Below are 19,801 nucleotides of genomic sequence, written 5' to 3'. Positions count from 1 at the left end.
AAGTTGAAGTTTCCTCTTCCTGGCGCCACGGAGGAATATTGCGATTGCTCGGCGTGGCTGCGTTTAACCCGGGCCACCGCTGTTGTTGGCTCGAGCTCTCGCGGGGTGAAGTTCGCCCGCAAATGTGTGCACGACCTTCCGAGACACTCGCAGCAAGCGAGAACCGAGACTCTGAGGCACCCGATTACGTGCACCGCCGTAACAAGTCCCTCTTATTGCACGGACTTCCTCGTCTCAATCGAAACCTCAAACTATTTGAAGCAAAAGTGGCTGGCCGAGTGGTGTGTACCCGTCTCCGCTCTTCTACGTTGTTTTCATCGCGAATCTTTGAAAGCGTTACCGTTGTTTCTGCTGTTGTTTCTGATGACAAACACTAGACCTGCAATGAGTATTTGCTCTCCTCTCAATGAATTAAAATGTAATGATTCAGGGTTGCATTTTGAAGAGAAAAAAAATAGATTCTCGCACGCATGATTCTATGCCTGTATGTAATCACCTTAGAAATTGTTTCATAATGAGCGAATCTATCAATAAATCAATGAATCATGACACCGTTATGTTGTCTACCGATACGTCACCACATTGGTCAGTGCGGGTTCGGTTCAGAGGTCACTTGCAGCCGGTGTCAGCCATGGCCAGGAATCTAATGCGTTATCCACTGCGCCAACCGCTCCACCTCACAACCCCACTAAAAACATATATTTACTCATTCACTAAACAGCATTAATGCAAGCGTGTGTATTCCCTTGCTTCGGAAGTGTGTTTAGAATAGGCAGGCACTTGGGCTCTACTTTAGTTGGAAACTGTTAACTCCCTAGCATGTGTTTTCCTTCTCAGTCGAGGGCCAATGGTTTGTTCTGGAGGCCACCGACGGCGTCACTTCGCACGCCGCCGCGAGGAAATTACCTCAGCAAGCCACTCTGCGCACAGTGCCACGGAGTTTGCGATGGAAAAATAAAGGTAAAAAAAAACCCAGGGAAACTGAGGTTATATTTCACAGTCACAGCGAATGTTGCTGTTTACTTTATTTTTATTATGTTTTATTTTTATTACTTTGTTTCCATTCTACGTGACTTTACCGAAAGAACCAAGAAGAAGTTGTCAATGTTGTTTTAATAAACGCATCCATTGTGCCGGTGGTGCAACTGCACCAGCAGTTCCTGGGCCAGAGAGGCCAACTCGTCAGAGGGGCCCCAAGTAAGAGAGAGGAAGACATGGACAGGGCACCCCCCATTTCATCCCTTGTGTAGAACTCTTCTGTCAAAGACAACTGAGTAATGATGGGGCTGGGAGAGTAGTCTGCACTCACATCCATAATAGGCAACACGTGTACAGGTAGTTAATGGGTGGGTTGGATAATTGGCAATTAATCAAGGGTGGTGGAACTGGTTGGGACTATATAAAGAGAGAGCAGGGTGCCGCTAAGGGGGCCTTTCTCATGCTGGGGTCGCTGTGGCTGTACATTATGGTGGTTGAATTAAAGAATGTTTCGTCTACGATCTCGAATTGAAGTCCTTTCTCATGCGCCAGGACTCGTGCCAATAATGCTAGCCCACTGTTGGGAATACATTTAGATTTTCTCATTACTGTATTGCTTTTTTTTTAGGCTTTCAGATGGCTTGTACAAGGCTGGCAGGTTGCTGACCTACACGTACAGATATTTTAATTATTATACTTTGTATTCTGTATGTGACATCACGCAGTTTTCTTAGCTGAGGCTTTCCTTTAATTCCCTTCAAACCATCCATTGTGTAACCCCCATAATCCTTCTTCACGTGATGGCAGAGCCCACCCTTGTGCATCTGCTGATAAATGCAAAAACAAAACCAGCCAATTGCTCTGGTTTGCATCCTTTGCCTCCCCTTCTTGCCAAACTACAAGAGCGGCGAGAGATAATGCATTACTGCACTACGTTTCACTCCCTGTTATCTCACCACAGATTCCCAATGGTCCTCCCAGGGCAACTGTGTGCACCCCCCCCCCCACACACACACACACAATGAACCCAATGGGTCACCCCTGGAGCCGTTATTTCCCAAAATGTTGTGCTAACCAAAAGTAAACAGCAAATATTTGCCCCAGTGCCCCTTTTCTGTCAATCAGCTCCCCTCCCCCACAACTCCCCCCACCTTAAATTACCTCATCAAACAGCGTAAACTCCTATCCATCAGAGGTCTATCCATCAGAGGTAATTACAGATCGTAACGCATTTTAACACTTTCTTTGCGCCGAGGCCGCTTGGTTCTCCGAAGATAACACGGTGGTGCCACGATAATTGTGTGTAAATGAGCATGCGTGGCTTAATGCGGGCGAATTGTGTGTGTGATGCAGACGGGCAATTTTAAGTTGTCAGAAATTGTTGCATGAGCAGAGTCAAAGCTTAAACAGCTGCTTCCTTACAGTAAACCCCGGAGACAACCAGTGGTAAATACTTCGGGTACGCCCCGCTGCTAAGCAGCTTGCGATATGTTAATGCTGGACAGTTCAAGCCTCAATGGCTTTTACAGCTCAAACCCCGCCACTGTTTAAAAGAGCTTTTGGAATCCCAGGCCTGGAGTCCTTTTTGCGGAGTCCTACTCGGCGGTGGTGGTGGGGGGTTGGGGCTGCGCAGAGAAAAACCAAAGCACACCACGCGCAAAGGCCAGTGGTGGGTTCCCTCCAGGAATGTGTAAATACTCAGCATGGGCGAGTAGGGGGTCTCATTGACAATGTAACATCGGTTGCAAAATACTTCAATGGAATGAAGGGAGGAGAGGTTACGAAACCTCGCAGCAGTCGCACCGCAATGGAATACTCTTACGGCCAATAGTTCGTATGCGGGAGTGAGATTATTGTGGCATCACGGGACCTTGAGCAATAGTGGGGAAAAAGGGAGATCTGTATCCAGAAGTGAAGATGCATGGTTATTCTGATGGACAATGGTAGAAAATCCACATTTATATCGTAAGGGCCAGTATTTCTGTAAGACAGCCCTTGTTGGCTACCTACTAAATAAAGTTAACTTAAAAGTGCTCATTTTACCGGCCTTGGAAAAATAATGGGCTAAGCCGATTCTGGCCAGGATTTGAGCTTGACGATGTTCTGCCAAACACCCCAGCCTTATACCGAGCTACTGTTAGAAGTGGTAACAATAATGATAATGAAATTGTGACTGCCAGCTACCACGTGGATACAAGCAATCATCTCCCAAGGCACCCAAAATGAACAAGGGGACTCTGTGAGTTCCAATCTTATCCACAGTAACACATGCTCAAGTCAAAGAGAAATAGAGCACGGTGGCAGCGGTGGCGGTAGTGGTGGCGACATCGACCACAGTGCCTTGAGGAGGCTCGGGGAGGCGCAGACAAAGGGCCATCTCAAGCTGTCGGCATGAGACAAGTGTCCTGCGACCCGTGGAGAAACGGGCAGCCTGCGGAGACACCAGCCTCTTATCGAGGCGCGACACAGTCGTAAATCTATGCACAGTCCCAGGCAGTCATATAATAGGGCAGCAGAAGAGCCTTTTGGGCCCTTTACATTGGAGTATGCGCGTGAAAAAACATTTCTAAAAATGAGGTGTAGAATACTGTTGTAACCATCCGTCGTGTGTGTATTCTAAGCGCCGAGTGCTTCACTTGTGGTGTATCATTAAGTGATCGGCGAGTGTTCCATTTTTATATTTCTTTCCCAACATGATTTTGAGCAACCCTCGTATTAACAAGAAGTAAATAATATGGACAGCACTGGCCTTCCTGCTCCTGACATTCGTCTGGAAAAATTGACGTGTGCCATTAGAATCTGCCTACAAAATTCAGCCAACTGGAACCTAACCTCTACCGTGAAATACAGTAATTTACCTAAACATGCACATTCAGGATAAAACAGTGGAAAGTATTACTTTTGTCCAGTGCTTGGATTAAAAAAAAAATCATCTACTCTTACTTTTATGAACTCATCAAATTTGCATTGAAGAACGCCCTTAACCGGCGTTAGGACGGCCACATCTATTGACCTTGAGAGGCCCTCCGAAGGCACTTGCATACGGCTGCTGAAAATTTGCCGGCACTAAAAAGGGGGAGGAAGAAAGCAGCCAGTGACGACTCGACAAAAAAACTAAAAAAAGAGGGAGAAAAGAAGTCTGTTTGAGATGATGAATAGCGGCGGGGGGGGGGGGGCAAAACTCTTTAGCCCCCGTGCGCTACAGTGAAAAGCGGGAGCCTGGGTCTGGGGGAACACAGGCACAATGGTGGGAGGCGGGGGGGGGAAGGGCGCATGCATATTCAGCGACACGGGAGCCCATAGCGAGCCGGGTGGGAGACAAAAGACGGCCGTGGCAAATGCTGAAGAATGAGGGCCATGTTCATGCAGGGACCCAGATCAGAAGCTCTGCGGGGTCTCGAACGCAAAACCATATGGGCACGCAAGGATGTGGGGTGCCTCACGCCAAGGCAGGGTATGGAAGGCAGCGGGACCTGGACATGCGCGGGGGGGGGGGGGGGGGGTGCAGGGAGCAGAGATGGTTGAGCAGGAGGAGGAGAGCAGATTGACGTTTGTGGTTGCGGTGCAAAAAAAATGGAAAAAAGACAGAGAATGCGATGTCAGATCAAGAGAGTAGGGAGGAGCTATGGAAGATGGAATGCCGGGACAAAATAAAGCAAAGGATAACAGAGAAGGAATGAAAACTGAGAATAGGAAGGAACTACCCACGAAATGTGGTTTAAGAAGAAGTCAGCGCTTAGGCAAAAGTGCTGCACCATAACATTTATGGTTCAGTAAATCCAACTATTTAATTAACATGATGCACACTGCCTACATAGGGGGCAAGGACACAGGCGGGATGCAGGGACACTGATGGTTATGTGTCGCATTCAGCCCATTATGTAGCAGTGCTCTCTCTGAATGTGGCATCGAGAGCTGTCCCGAGAAATGAACAACAGACTGATGCTTACATCACCTTAACTCACAACCTGCTCAATGTCTCTACAACACACGCTAAGTATTTTTCATCCCTTTGCCAATACACTGCTGACCGAAGGGTGTTGTTTAACCGTAGTTCGTCATGCAGGTCAGTGTGGGTTGGTGAAGGGGATGGCTATGACCGGCTCAGATATCACTCACCGCTGATGTTAGTCACGTACTTAAATCAACTGAGTGCACAGCAAAGTGCTCTTAACCACTGTGCCACTGCTTCCCCACGTGAAGTAGAATTGTTTATAAAACTGGACAGTTGTAGTTATCCAATGAGAATGTTCAAATAATGGCTCTTAATGCACACAATTCTCTATTACTTGCATGTGAATTAGAGCCACTGCCCAAACGCTGTAAAATTATTTTGAGAAATGCAAGAGTAATGGAAAAAAAATTCTAGAATGTGGCATAACCTGAAATGATCTCTTGTGACTTTTAAGGCTCGCATTGTTACAACAAGGTCATTTCCACACAATAAAAATTCCTTTCTTAAACAGACACCGCTGTCATGGTATCGACACAGCTGATGCCACCAAAGGCTTAGTTTTGCCAAATTATTCATCATCAAAGCCGGACTCGTTGGCCATAAAGAGGCCCCCTCCAGCCAGGGACAATTGGCCAGCAAGACTGTGGAGCACGGCCGATCCCAGCAGGCATAAATCCCTCTGATTTATACATCACGCACGGACACATTCACGTGCAATTCACACACACACACTAACGCACGCAAACACACACGCGCACGTACACGCATGCACGCACAAGCCTTTTCGACAAACTCCTCCTCGAACCATGTGTTGGTTACATCAAACAAACGCTCGCCGGCCACATCGGCTCTTGATCGCGTGCCGGCTGCAAGAAAACACACGCTAGCTGGCCCGGATAAGGAGAGAGGAAAAGCAGTTGCTGCCACTGATCGAGGTTGTCGCCCGTGCCTTAAAATAGCGCGTGCTCGTCGAGTGTGCGAGCATAACGTTCGTACTGAACAGTTCGCTCGGGAAAGAAATGACGGTCGTCACGAAACGGACACTTTGGAGGCGATTTATCATTGAACAAGCTATAGCAGAAAATGAAATATGCCCAAAACGGCCTATGTATTGACATGTCAAGCATCATAAAGCAGAGGATAAAGTCTGGCAAAACAGCCCATCAGTCACTATAGGAACAAGATATAATCTGAGGCGTGTTCCTACATGACCGTGTTTTGTCATTTGTTGGCAGGCGTCGGCCCAGATGTTGAACATCTAATGCATTCCCCTCTCTGCCTGGTTTCTTTTAGTCACAGTTCTATGTACTCAGATCCCATGGGTATTAGAAATACCACAATAAAAACGGCCATCCTTACGTCTCCGACTTTGCACTCGTAACAGATGCAACATGTACTTCATGCATTACTAGGGATTCAAACAGAAACCCGCAGAAATGTATGTTTTTGTTGTTAACAATGTTTGTGCTTGCCTTACAAAAATTAAATCAAAGCACAAATATGGTTTTGGCTGGTTGCTTGAATTTAACGCCGATTGCAAGGCATTTATTCATTTTATTTCAACCAAATCACCTTAAATGTGCTTGATGAGCCTGATTAGAGTTGGATGGGTGACCAATAAAGCTGCCAGTTGTTATAGGCATGGGGCTTGCGAGATGGCCAGGAGATGGCAGGGTTGAGTGCCGTACGTGTCGTGCGTGTTCTCTGTGTACTTCAGTTTCCTTCCACGTGAAGCCAAAAACTCCTCAACATAATTGGCCAAAGTAGCAGGAGCCTCCTGAAAAAGAAGAGTCTTTAGGCTCAGTAAGTAATTGCCATGAAATGAATTGTTGCACCTCGAAAAAGTTCATGCAAGGTAATTAATGGGTTTTCAGTGTGATTTGTAATTAACTTTTAAAGGTTCAGAGAGCATTGGTCACGAACCGTACGGTAAATAGGAAATTATTAATCAAACATTCTATCAGGTTTTGGCTTGCACCCATGGCCCTTGTGTGTGACCGCATCGGTCACATCATGTACGTGTGTTGAACTTCTTTCGCACCGTACGTAGCCAACCGTGCTAATCGGAGGTGCGGTCGTTCCATTAGGCTGGATAAACAGGCAGAGAGAAATTGTGTAATTGGCCTGGACACACACACACACAGCTCAAGATGCAACCATGTCAATGACGAAATTAACAGCTCACTCTACGCATGTGATCAGATCGGTGTTAATGAGACAAAACATCCGGAGGCTACCCCTCTCTATATGCCTTCACCACATGACTCGAGCACCTGACAAAGTTCGTAATCTCCATCGCTTGTGCTTTTTGGAGTAATACATAATGAAGGAGGTTATCACTAAAACTGGTTCAGTTTCAAGGTATTACAACAACGACAAAAAGCATACAAATGTGTTCTTGATTAGTTGGTCATCAGGAAAACAAAGACCTTCCTGAAAAAATCAAATTGCAGAAAATGCACACAGGAGGAATTTACTCCCTGTTAAATACAATAGTAAGCTTGTGTGCAGGACCTAGATGGATTATTTGTTGCATCTCAGAACCAATGAGAGATGGTGACAGCTTTCATCCAGCATTGTGTCAATAGGTCACGACTGCTGATAACGATGACAGTAAAAAAAGATACCCGTTATTATATTTAATGTTATTCATTGTATTCCCTGTATGTGCCTGTAACCAAATGCATCTGATAGTATCAGATCTTGAAAGCTAAGCGGGTTTGTGCCTGGATAGTGCTCGGATGGATGGCCATCATGAATAACAGGTATTATAGGCTGTGGGGCTCCTTGGTAGCCAGTGAGCTAGGTTTTGCCGAATCCTGACCAGCAGGCTCAAACACTCAATAAACAAGCTGAAAAAAACATAGGGCAGCACAGCAAATCCAATTATTGCACTGCAATTCTATGCTCTCACATCTATGCACCCCGCCTTCACCAACCTGCACACTGTTCAGCATGGCGGACATATGGTCAACTAGCTCCGCACAACGCAAAAGGGCTTGCGCAGGCCCTGATCCAGCAGTGGCCTAACAAAAGGGTCTCTACATGTGCGGATACATTCTTTGTATGAATTCACCAAACCGGCAAGGTTATACCTTGAGAATTGACATTTAATCTGCCGAACGGGGATGATGGGGGGTGGGCAGGCGTGAGCGCTCCGTGCGGGGGAGGGCACACGTCCACCTTATCTGCAACTCTGTCACCGTTGGCCCCCCTGAACCCAAGATGACCTCACGGGATGCGCCAGACGTGAAGTGACACTAGCGTAATTGCAATGGGATCCTGCGAAGCGCGAGACGCGTCACTCGCGCATCCTTTGACAGGACAACAAACACATTCGTGGCAGCGGAACAGAGGGACCGCAGATTGCTTGCCGACAAAAGAAGCGTGACATTCGTTATTCATTTCAAGTAATTATACCACATTACAGCACACAATAGCATCTGACCGAATCGCCCGGCATGCACCCGTTCTCGTCGGATCTCAAGAAATATAATCGGAATTTTTTATTTATATTGAAGGAATCCAATGAGCTATAAAGCTCCTTTTCACAGATGTCCAGTAATAATGGGGGTGACGACTACCTTGCACAGCACGCTGCTACAGGAGGCAATAGCTAACGTGGTGGGAAGCAGGGGACAGTACAGTAAAAAAAGTAATGTTTGTGCAGTATTTCTACGCTCGCACATCTTTGGTTCTCTGCATTCACCAACTTGTACAGAATACCGTGGTGAAGTATGGTAAAAAAAAAAACCTTACAACCCGCATATCGTCGGGAGGCCCTCATTCAGCAGTGGATCGATCGTACATGCACATGTATTTCTGCATGATGGATATCAAGCAAGTTGCCGAGCACCATATGATGTGCAGCTGAACAAGTTACACATATCTAACGTGATTGTGCTGCTGCTGTTCCAAATATTGTATTGTTGTCTTAAAACAATATTATAGGATTTATTTTTTTTACATCTTGACGACATAAAACGATTTGGCCAGCTGGAATTCTTCAGGAGCATCGTCGGTATGTTATTTTTCTGAAGGAGGCCAGCTGGATGAGAGGTCACATGTTTATTTATTTAAAACTACCCAATGAAAGAAAACAACAAAAAGTACTTACTACTTTTACCGAATACCAATGAACTGCGTTTGTAAATGTAAACGCGCAGTCCGGATAGTTTTTTTCTTGCTCATGCCACTGCTTCAAGTTTAGCTCTGCAGAGAACCCCTCCAGAGGGTAATTTTAGCCTCCTCTTGCATGCTGTCCCTGATGTCTTGGTAGAGGATGAGGTACTGACACATTACCCCACGACAGGCGACCGGCTGATCAACTAACTGTGGCTCTATCCATTTGTGCTGCTGGAGGGACAGAGGGCACATTGTTTCAACTGCCACATTGTTTCAACTGCCACATTGTTTCAACCGCCACATTGTTTCAACCGCCACATTGTTTCAACCGCCACATTGTTTTAACCGCCACATTGTTTCAACCGCCACATTGTTTCAACCGCCACATTGTTTCAACCGCCACATTGTTTCAATCGCCAAACATTGTTTCAACCGCCAAACATTGTTTCAACTGCCATATTGTTTCAACTGCCACATTGTTTCAACTGCCATGCCAGGACATCGAAGAATCGGCAACCTCCAAAAGTCCACATCACACCGAGGCAGGATCCTGAGTGTATGGAAAGCGCGCAGAAAGCTTACAAAGCCGTGCGGAGTTGTCTTTATTTTTTAGAATCCATGAACGAATTTTTCTACGTGGTGAAAGGTAGGACAAGCGCCACATACAAATGCAAGGGATGACGGCTTTTTTACGGTGATTGTGCGGAAAGATCTGCCCTAAATGGTAATCCACTGAAGGTCAGTGTTATCAGATGACCTTAACCAAACCTAGCTCACGGTTTTGGAATTTTCTGTTGTACACTGCCTGCATCTCCACACACACACATCCGCATACACACATGCTATAACAACAACCACCATCCCCTACAGAAGGCTGGTTAGGTTTCCACTTTCATTGGGAAAGTGTGCTTTATCACCATGAGTTAATCTCTTATCTTTAGAGATAACCATAGTTCATGTAACAACAACAAAGTCAGGATCCTCCATCCCCCACGCTCCAACCTTTACCAGACTGTTTATGGCAAGAGCTGCAATCGAAAGCCTACTGGGGCTGGCAGCACAACACCTGGCCGCCTTTGTCTCCCCAGTACTCTGTTTATTTACACATGGTACCAGGTACTCGTTTAAGGCCAAGTTGACCGAAGGGATGCCTAGCACGATTTAAAAAAAAAAGTTTACATAACCACAACTGATGTTGACTGTGGCCAGAAATCAAACTCAGGTAGCTGGGTTCGTGATGCAGTATGTCAACTCCACTGTACCATCGCTCATGCAACCACGCAAGGACAAAGATTCCCCATTTCGCCTGTACATACCTTGACGGCATGTGTTGTTAGCGAGCACCTATGAAGGCAGGCACAGCACACGAGTGGATGGGTGGCCAGCATCACTGCCCGGCCGCCTTTGTCTCCCTACTAGCGATGTTTACACACCGCACCAGGTACTCATTTTAGGCTGAGTCGACCTAGGGGATGCTCAGGACCGGTTCAGATAATCGTCACCGGTGTTGGCCGTGAGTGGGAATCGTACCCGGGTCGCCGGGTTTGTAGCACAGCGCGCTAACCGCTGCACTACCGCGTTCTCGAATGCAACTACACACACACACGTGCGCGCACACACACGCGCGTGTGTGTGCGCACGTGTGTGTGTGTATGTACTAGGCACAGAGTTGCGCACATAATAGGCAGACATGTGCAAGCACAAAAAACACATGTACAGTCACAACATGTGCGCAAGCCGCGTTGACTCGTGCGGTACATCGCGCCGGTAACTACAAGTGCCCAGACACACTGCAGACTGACACCACGAGCCACGGATGAAATGTTCTCTGTCGGGCAGTATAATCGTGAGCGCGCACATGTGCGTGCCGTTGTTGTGCACAACGATCGACTCGCACATGTGCGAACATACCCTCGCACGTGCACGCACGAATACACGCACACGTGTATGCACGTGTACGCACGTGCTCACAGCTGTGTGTACGCACGTGAAAACATACATTGGGAGGAGGGGGGGGGGAAACGCGTAGCCTTTAACAGACTGTTTGGAGTGAGTGCTGCCGTTTGCGAGTGCTTATTTACGCGGACACTGCACAAGAGGCTGGGGGTGTGGGGGTGTTGCCAGGATGGAATTCCGCTGACCCTCCTGCGTCTCACCCCACAGTTGATGTTTACACACTGCACAAGATGCTCATTTCTGGCTGAGTGGACCTAGGGGGAGGGCCAGGATTAGTGCAGATAGCACTCACCACTGATGTTAGTTGTGGCTGAGAATCGAACACACGTGACCAGGTTCATAGTGGCAGTGTGCTAACAGCTATGCCACCACTCCTAAGCTAGGCGCATATAGACAAACACTAATTTGCATATAGTCACACATGCTCACAGAGGTGTGCTCCACGTGGGACCATGCATGTGCAAATATCAAAGACAAAGATCCCCTGTATAGCCTTTAACATAATGTTAGGGCAAGTGCTGTTACCGAGTACCTATGAAGGCTAGCAAGGCACACGAAGGGGTGGGTGGCGAGCACCACGCCACCTTTGTCGCACCAGGTAGTCATTTGAGGCTGAGTAAACCTAGCAGACCGATTCAGACAATCGTCACTGGTGTTGCCCGTGAGCGGGAATCGAACTCGGGTCGCCGTATTCGTAGCGCAGCGCGCTAACCACTGCACCACCGCTCCCTACTTACGCACACACGCACTCGCTTGCGTGCAAGTCACACTCTCAATAGCGTCTCTCTCCACAGGAGGCTAACAGATGACTTTCCTGTTTCTTGCCGGCGTCCCCCGACACACAATTATGGGAGGATTAGTTCCACTCGAGGATTATTATTAATACCAAACGGTAGCCCGGCGGAGGGGCCTAGCGAGGCAACGCAGAGCATGGAGGGCACCCTTCTCATAGGGCAGCTCACATTAAAAGTAATGCTCTCAACCAATGTCCATGCGAGAATAATCGCGCATATTTGAGTTGCAGTGCTGCTTTACATGTATAGTACTATATACTAGCGGCATATTCGACAGCGTTCTGTTACAGAGCTGTATTGTGTTATGTTCTTACGAGTCTGGTTTATTATTGAGGTGTAGGCTACTTTCCTGGACATCTGTGAAAACGAGCTTTATAGCTCATTGGATTCCTCCAGTATCAAAAAATATTCTGATTCTGACTTTGAAAGTTCGTTTTTTTATTTTTAAAGCGAGCCGTTTTGCTGCTGAATCGTGGATTAAGGAAAGAGTAAGGACAATATATGTTAGGTTCTAGTCCATGTAATTATATTACACAATTCGGATTGCACTAAATATATATATCAATCTTGATTTGAAGCTTTCATGACTGCAGGAATACATACTCTTTGGTTATTTCGGTAAAGTCACGTAGGTATTAAATAAAATAAATCACAACGTTTCGGGCGCAACACAAGCGCCCGTCAAATATATATTTTAGTTTTCTTAGAGGACAGCATTTCAATAAAAAAAACATTTAATAAAAAAGCATGAAATGTGCAGAAAATGTAAAACTGGCTGAAAAACAATGCAGGCAACAAGGGTCCACAGAGACAGCTCTATCGCGAAATATATCACCATTATCAATGTAAAAATAACATGTCGTGATGCACACACATGCCAATAATGCACATGCAGTAAACGATGTTGTACAGATGCAGGTGTGATTGACTCGCCGGAGACATGAACGTGATTGAGCAGGATTGGGACACATAGGGAGACATGGCAAATTATAAATAAAGGGGGCATCTATCAATCACTGCTCTTGCAGAGTGCAAACTATGGGAAGACCAAGAGGCAGATAAGTCCAAGCATTTTCCGCAACACCTCATTGCTCGTTTATCCTTGCAGAGGGGGATGACTTGGGAGAGGAGTGGGGGGGGGGCAAAGGGCGTGACCCTTAGACAAACGCATGCCCTCAAACTGAAAAGTGTCAGGTTCTGCCCAGGAATTACTGTACGCTGCCTTCTGTTGGATTCCAAGAGCCTTGCGGAGCCCCAAGGGGCGATGTAACCCCCCCCCACACCAAGTGCTGCAAATCACACGACAGCCCCAGAGAATGAATGGCCCAGTCTCTGCTCTCTCCCTGCCACCACCCCCATGCCTCTTTCATGTAAAACTTGGAGTCTTCCATTTGTACGTATGTATGTATGTAGAACTTTTTTTTTCCCATTGTACGTAGCCAACCATGCTAATTGGAGGTGGAGGGGAAAGAAAATAACCTAAACACAAAGAGCGGTTCTAAAGAAATGAGTTTTGAATCTACATTTAAAAGTGCATAGCTCCAGTGGCTTTCTAATATCGGAAGGTAGAGTTCCAGCTAGCCGCAGAAGCGCATCTGAAAGCGCACATTGCAGTGAACGTCTTTGTTTGATGGTTGGCCAAAAGCCGCTGCTGCGAGGATGACTGGAGTTTGCGTGATGGTTTAAGCTTCTTGACGAGATCAACAAGGTATTGTGGTTCATTTGCAGCATGCAATTTGTGTGTAATGAGGGCTACCTTGTAATCTATTCGTTCGGCAACTGGAAGCCAATGCAGCTCAACGAGCACTGGACGGACACGGTCGATACTTGCGGTACCCGTTACGACACGATACTTGCGGTACCGTCAAGACACGATACTTGCGGTATCCGTCACGACAGGATACTTGTGGTACCCGTCACGACACGATACTCGCGGTACCCACCACGACACGATACTCGTGGTACCCGTCACGACACGATACTTGCGGTACCCGTCACGACACGATACTCGTGGTATCCGTCACGACACGATACTTGCGGTACCCACCACGACACGATACTTGCGGTACCCGTCACGACACGATACTCGCGGTATCCATCACGACACGATACTTGCAGTACCCATCACGACACGATACTTGCAGTACCCATCACGACACGATACTTGTGGTACCCGTCACGACACGATACTTGCGGTACCCGTCACGACAGGATACTTGTGGTACCCACCACGACACGATACTTGCGGTATCCGTCACGACAGGATACTTGTGGTACCCGTCACGACAGGATACTCGTGGTACCCGTCACGACACGATACTCGTGGTACCCGCGCGACACGATACTCGTGGTACCCGCCACGACACGATACTTGCGGTACCCGCCACGACACGATACTTGCGGTACCCACCACGACACGATACTCGTGGTACCCGTCACGACACGATACTCGTGGTACCCGCCACGACACGGCCTGCATAGCTGCCAGCGTGCCTCCTCCTCCATTCTGCCCAGGAGGTGCAGCATTGTCTTTGTGGTGCCACAGCAAGCGCTCGAGTAGGCTTGCAATTACAATTGTTCTTTCTCGCGCGAGCTAACGGCTCCAAGCAAAAGGCACACGGGCAGTTGAGATGACACAATTGGGCGAGGGCGCGGCAACTTGCGCCGGGTGCAGACAAGGGGACGCACTCCCATGGAGAAAAGGAATCGTGCTGGCAGTGGAGTAGACGCTTTAGTAACGAGACAGGCAAGGTGCTTGGCAACTATTTAATTTACTACTTACTTTTCTCATGCTAGTAGTTGCAATACTACTTTGCTCAGTCGGTGTTAGCCGCTGAGGTTCGTGACGGGTTTCCTTTTTTTAATTCCTGTTGCTCCACGCCCCCTCTACCGTTTCAGTTCCGTTGTAATGTGCACTGATGCCTACTTTATTGAGGGCGATATTGGCACGTAAAATAAAGATTGATTGATGCAAAGGCATCAGGGGAGCTGGGGAATGTTAAGAGTGTACAAGGTCGATTCTTCCATCTCACCATATGTGCATTGAATTGGTGTGTTAAGAATCAATGTTTTAAACTATGTACATGTTGTACACCTGTGAACAATTCACCGAGAATGCACCCGATCCTGGCAGATCAAGGAAGCTAAGCAGATTGAGCCTGGATAGCCTGCTTAGATGGGCAACCACCATGCATATAGCAGGTGGTGAAGGCTCTTGTGGGACAAAATTGTCAGCAGAAGGCATTGCAGAACAATCAATTGTTGTACTGTATTATATGCTCCAATGTCAATGTTTACACGTGCTCAACGTCAAACCAGCACTGACCAGCATCGTGAGGTATGGTCAACAACCCCCACGACCCGTGGTTTGGGGAGGCCCTCAAACAGCATTTAATATTATTTGGGTCTTTAGGTAAAGCCACGTAGATAGAAAAATAAAAAAAATGTGTTTTTTATTAATTTTATTATTTTTCTATCTGCATGGCTTCACCGAAAGACCCGAAGAATATAAATTCCTGCAGTCACGAAAGCTTTAAGTCAAGCATTTAATTGACAAAAAGGCAATGCACATATAATTAAACACGTGTTGTATGCTATGGAGTCACATAATCCTTGCAGCTACTAGTGGCCGCAACATTTACCACAATGTAAAAAATAATGTTTTCATATTGCCAGCGATAACATGGAAAATAACTCGGGATAACAATGTGTAAACAGAAGAGATTAAAACGGTTGGCTATGTACGATGCAAAAAAAAAAAATCCATACCTCAGACAGATCAAAGCGTAATGCTCCCACTGCAGCTGCACACTGGCAGTATTTCCTGCGAGGCATATAACGTTCCATGTGGCAGCACCGCTTAAGCTTTACAGCGGAGTAACGGGGGATACAAACAAGCAAGAGACCACGCTCCATCCAACTCCAGTGTTGCATGGGCGACGTAATTGCCAACAAACATTTGTAAGCAGATCCTGACAGCACGCAAGTCTACCTTAAATGAAAAGATGAGCATATTTGCAAGAGAAAGTATTTTTACTTGGAAAAATGCCTCCTTGAGTATGGTATGCATACTTTGCTAAAAGACGTAAATTCTTTCATATCAATACCGGGTCGAACACGTGGTGAGCTAAAGATCGGCATGTGATACTTTCAGGAGGGACGCAATGCAAGATGACTTGTAAATGTATGTCGATTCACATGATTGCAAGGATTTTCAAGCGGGTTAAGCGTTTGGCGCAGTGGTTTAGTACACTGCGCTGTGAACCTGGCGGCCTGAATTCAACTCCCGACCACAGCTAACATCAGTGACGAGTGATATCTGAACCCCCTAACCCCCCCACCCCCCCTTCACCAACCCACACGAACAAGCATGGTCAAACAACCCTCATCACTGACTTGGTGTGATGAGGCCTTCGCCCAACAATGGATTCACAAAGAGCTGTCTTATTATTTTGTAATTATTTTCAACATGAGCCACTAATATGCCTCAACAAGTCTAACATTTGCAAATAAAAGGTCACTTTGGAAACGTAAGCCTCTCGACTTATTGCAATCATAGGCAGGTTTTTTTTCTAGGAAACTCTCAAAACATGCAAAATTGTTTTTAAAAAAAGTTAAACATTTTTCACAGAAACTAGAAAGGTTGCATTAAATGTTGAAAAATAGGTTGCACAAAGTCAGTACACTGGGATCAAACCCTGAGTTTAACCGGAATTGCCTCCACAGAGACGCATACAAAGGCAAAGATCCCCAGTATAAACTTAACATACTGTTGGGGCAAGTGCTGTTAGTGATCATCTATGAAGGCCGGAATGGTACACGAGTGGGTGGGTGGCCAGCACCATGCCCGACCGCTTTTGTCTCCCTAGTGGCGATGTTTACACATCGCACGAGGTACTCATTTGAGCCAGAGTCGACCTAGGGGAAGCCCAGGACTGGTTCAGAAAATCGTCACTGGTGTTGGCCGTGAGCGGGAATCGAAACCGGGTCGCCGGGTTCGTAACGCAGTGCGCTAACCGCTACACTACCGTTCCCCTGACACAACATGCACGTTCACACACATGCATGCACTCAGACACACAGCCATGCTTGGGAGTACCTGCATGTGTCACACGCATGCACACACTCAGACCCAAACACATGCAAAGATACGTACATGCATGTAAAAACTACTAAACAATTTTTTTTATATATTTTACCAGGTAAGGCCCATTGAGCTATTTAGCTCTTATTCAGAAGCGACCTGACCACAAATGATAGCTCAGCAAAATAGTTTTCATCACGTGGAAATTTATAGCAGCCAAATACTCTCATTGCGTGTTTCTGAATGTGAAGGGAAGATCTGGAGGACCCGGAGAAAAATCTACACGACCACAGGGAAAACATGCAAACTCCAAATATGCAGGAGTCAGGGATCTAACCCACAACCTGTATATGTGTGTGTGTGAGTGCATTCATGTGCGAATGCACATGAAGGCGATTCGGAGTCTGAGACCAGGAAAGGCAGCGGGCAGAGATGATCTCCCAAGCGAAATGCTGAGGGAGGGTGGATTTGTGCACAGACTGCCCTATATGACATAACAACAGTCTGGACCACTGGACGGGTTCCGCAGGATTTGAAGGATGCCCTGGTGGTCCCCCTCTTTAAGAAGGGGGACCGCACAGACTGTAACAACTACAGGGGCATCTCACTCCTCAGTGTGCCAGGAAAGGTCCTGGCAAGGATTATTCAACATCGCCTTGCCAGGCACCCTGAGGAGAGGCTTGCGGAGCCCCAATGCTGTTTCAGGAAAGGGCGGTCCTGCACAGATGCCATATTTTCTGTCCGTCTGCTACAGCAGAGGTGTAGGGAATTCCAGCAAGACCTACATCTCTGCTTTATTGACCTGGTCAAGGCCTATGATACCATCAGTAGGCCTGGGCTCTGGGTTGTTCTTCGTGCTTTTGGAGTCCCTGACCCCCTGCTCACGATCATTAAGGATCTTCATGATGGTGAGCGGGCCCGGGTAAAACAATGTGGCCGAGAGTCAGAGCCATTCCCTGTACACCTTGGGGTGCGACAGGGATGTCCTCTGGCTCCCACATTATTTAACATCTATTTTGACCACGTAGTTCGTGAAGCCTTCAATAGCTGTACCGGGGGAATCTCCATTTGGTACAGATATAATGGGAGGCTGATCGATGCCCGGGTGCGGTCAAGGTATGGCTCCCTATTGCTCAACCACGTTATGTATGCCGATGATTTAGTAATAGCTGCTCATTCAGAGGAGGAGTTGGAGACACTGCTGCTGAGACTGGAGCGTGCCACTAAGAGATGGGGCCTTACCATCAGCCCCACCAAAACTAAGCACCTGCCTGGGTATTTTGTACCATCGGACACTCCACCCCCACAACTCCCAATCGGTGATGGGGCAGTTGTGGAGAGAGTGGAGAGTTTCCCATACCTGGGCAGTGTGCTTATGACCAGCTCCAGTTTAACAGCAGAGGTCTCACTCCGAATCAGTCGAGCGGCAATATCTTTTCATCGGTTGCGTAACGCTGTGTGGAAGCAGCCTGGTCTGTCGCTCCGCACTAAGCTTCAGGTCTTCTCGGCCACGGTCATTCCCTCCCTTCTCTACGCTTGCGAAACGTGGACCCCCCCTAATGGAACATCTTCGCCGGTTAGTAACGTTTAGGCTAGCCTGCCTACGATCCATCCTGGGTTTAATCAGGCTGGATTGTGTGAGGAACTCACAAATCTTTGAAAGATCTGGGCAAGGTCCCATCGGTGAGCTAAACGGGCGCGGCATGGGCTAGAGAAGAGATGGAGTGATGTGGTACAGGAGGACGTGGAGCTGAGTGGACTTGCCGATGACTGGTACCAGCGGTGAAGGACGCTGCTGGGCAGTTGGAGGTAGTCGCCCTCCAACAACAACGGAGGGCGGAGGAGCGACGCTCACAACAACGAGCAGAGCGCCGGGTGCGTAAGCACAGAAGGTTGGCACAGTAGGGGGCACAGGTGGTGCATCAGCCACTCATCTCAGTCATCTTAGTCAGTCGACCCGTGGCACTTGGGTCTGCCCCGTGACCTCCTGTCCGTGGGCGTTCGACACTTCACGTGGCCTCAAGGTGCACATGGCCTGGCACAAGCGTCGTGGTGACGTCACCGCCACTTAGTGGCGAATGGCGGTTGCTGTTGTTCATGTGCGAGTTTGTATGAATATGTGTGCAGGCACATGTGTTTTTGCAAGTGTTTGTGTGTGGGGCACAAACATGCACTCGCACTCGCACACACAAACAAGTGTATGCACATTCGAAAAAAAACAAAATACAAAGGTTCCCAATGAAGTCAAAGACTGTTGGCGTAAGCGATGCTAGTTAAGCAGCAAGCACCTATTAAGACCAGCACAGTGTGTGAACGCACACGTGCGCATCAATGTCGACACACATATCCATCAGTGTAACGCATGTACACATAGGGTTGCGTGGCTCAAACGGCCCGAATACCATGACATGGGGCCCCTTTGGCTAGAGCCCTTGGAATGTGTGGAGAGTAAAGGAAGAACTTTCTGCCAAATCTCCGTGCAAACAAACTGCGGGGATCATTGAAAACAGATTGCCAAGAGAGCTCGTCGAGGCCGGAGTGGACCAGGGGGCCGATCGTGAATGGGGCGCCTTCCTTTTGCGAAACGTCTCGCCTGCTGCAAGCTATCTCACATTTCTATACCTTTGTTATTTTGGGTCAATACACAGTGTTGGAGAGAGTGTGCGCTTAAATTGCGGTTTAATTTAAAGCGAGTTTTTCCACACATCATTCTGCCAAACACAGTAGAGCCAAGCCATGTCTTGCACAAACCTTGTTCCATGATGATGATAAATCTTTTAAGTAAAACATCGATTTTTTTTAATAGAAAAAAATCATCAAGGGCTCTGAAATTTAAATAAACATGAATGGCAATACCTGATGCATTTTTATATGCATCTTGTTTTTAGAGGACAATAAAGTTTAGGCAAC

General features: G+C 47.3%; 1 protein-coding gene across 9 annotated transcripts in view; it reads right to left on the bottom strand.

Annotated features, from left to right (window-relative positions):
- Positions 1-19,801, bottom strand: part of CDK14 (cyclin dependent kinase 14) — a 135,459-nt gene that overhangs the window by 11,339 nt on the left and 104,319 nt on the right. The gene's annotated exons all lie outside the window — the stretch shown is intronic.

The sequence above is a fragment of the Petromyzon marinus genome, chromosome 10 (genome assembly GCF_048934315.1).
Source record: "Petromyzon marinus isolate PM22_M1 ecotype Great Lakes invasive population chromosome 10, UKy_Petmar_22M1.pri1.0, whole genome shotgun sequence".
NCBI lineage: Eukaryota > Metazoa > Chordata > Hyperoartia > Petromyzontiformes > Petromyzontidae > Petromyzon > Petromyzon marinus.
Note: the sequence above shows the minus strand (reverse complement) of the source record. Positions and strands in the feature narration are given on the sequence as shown.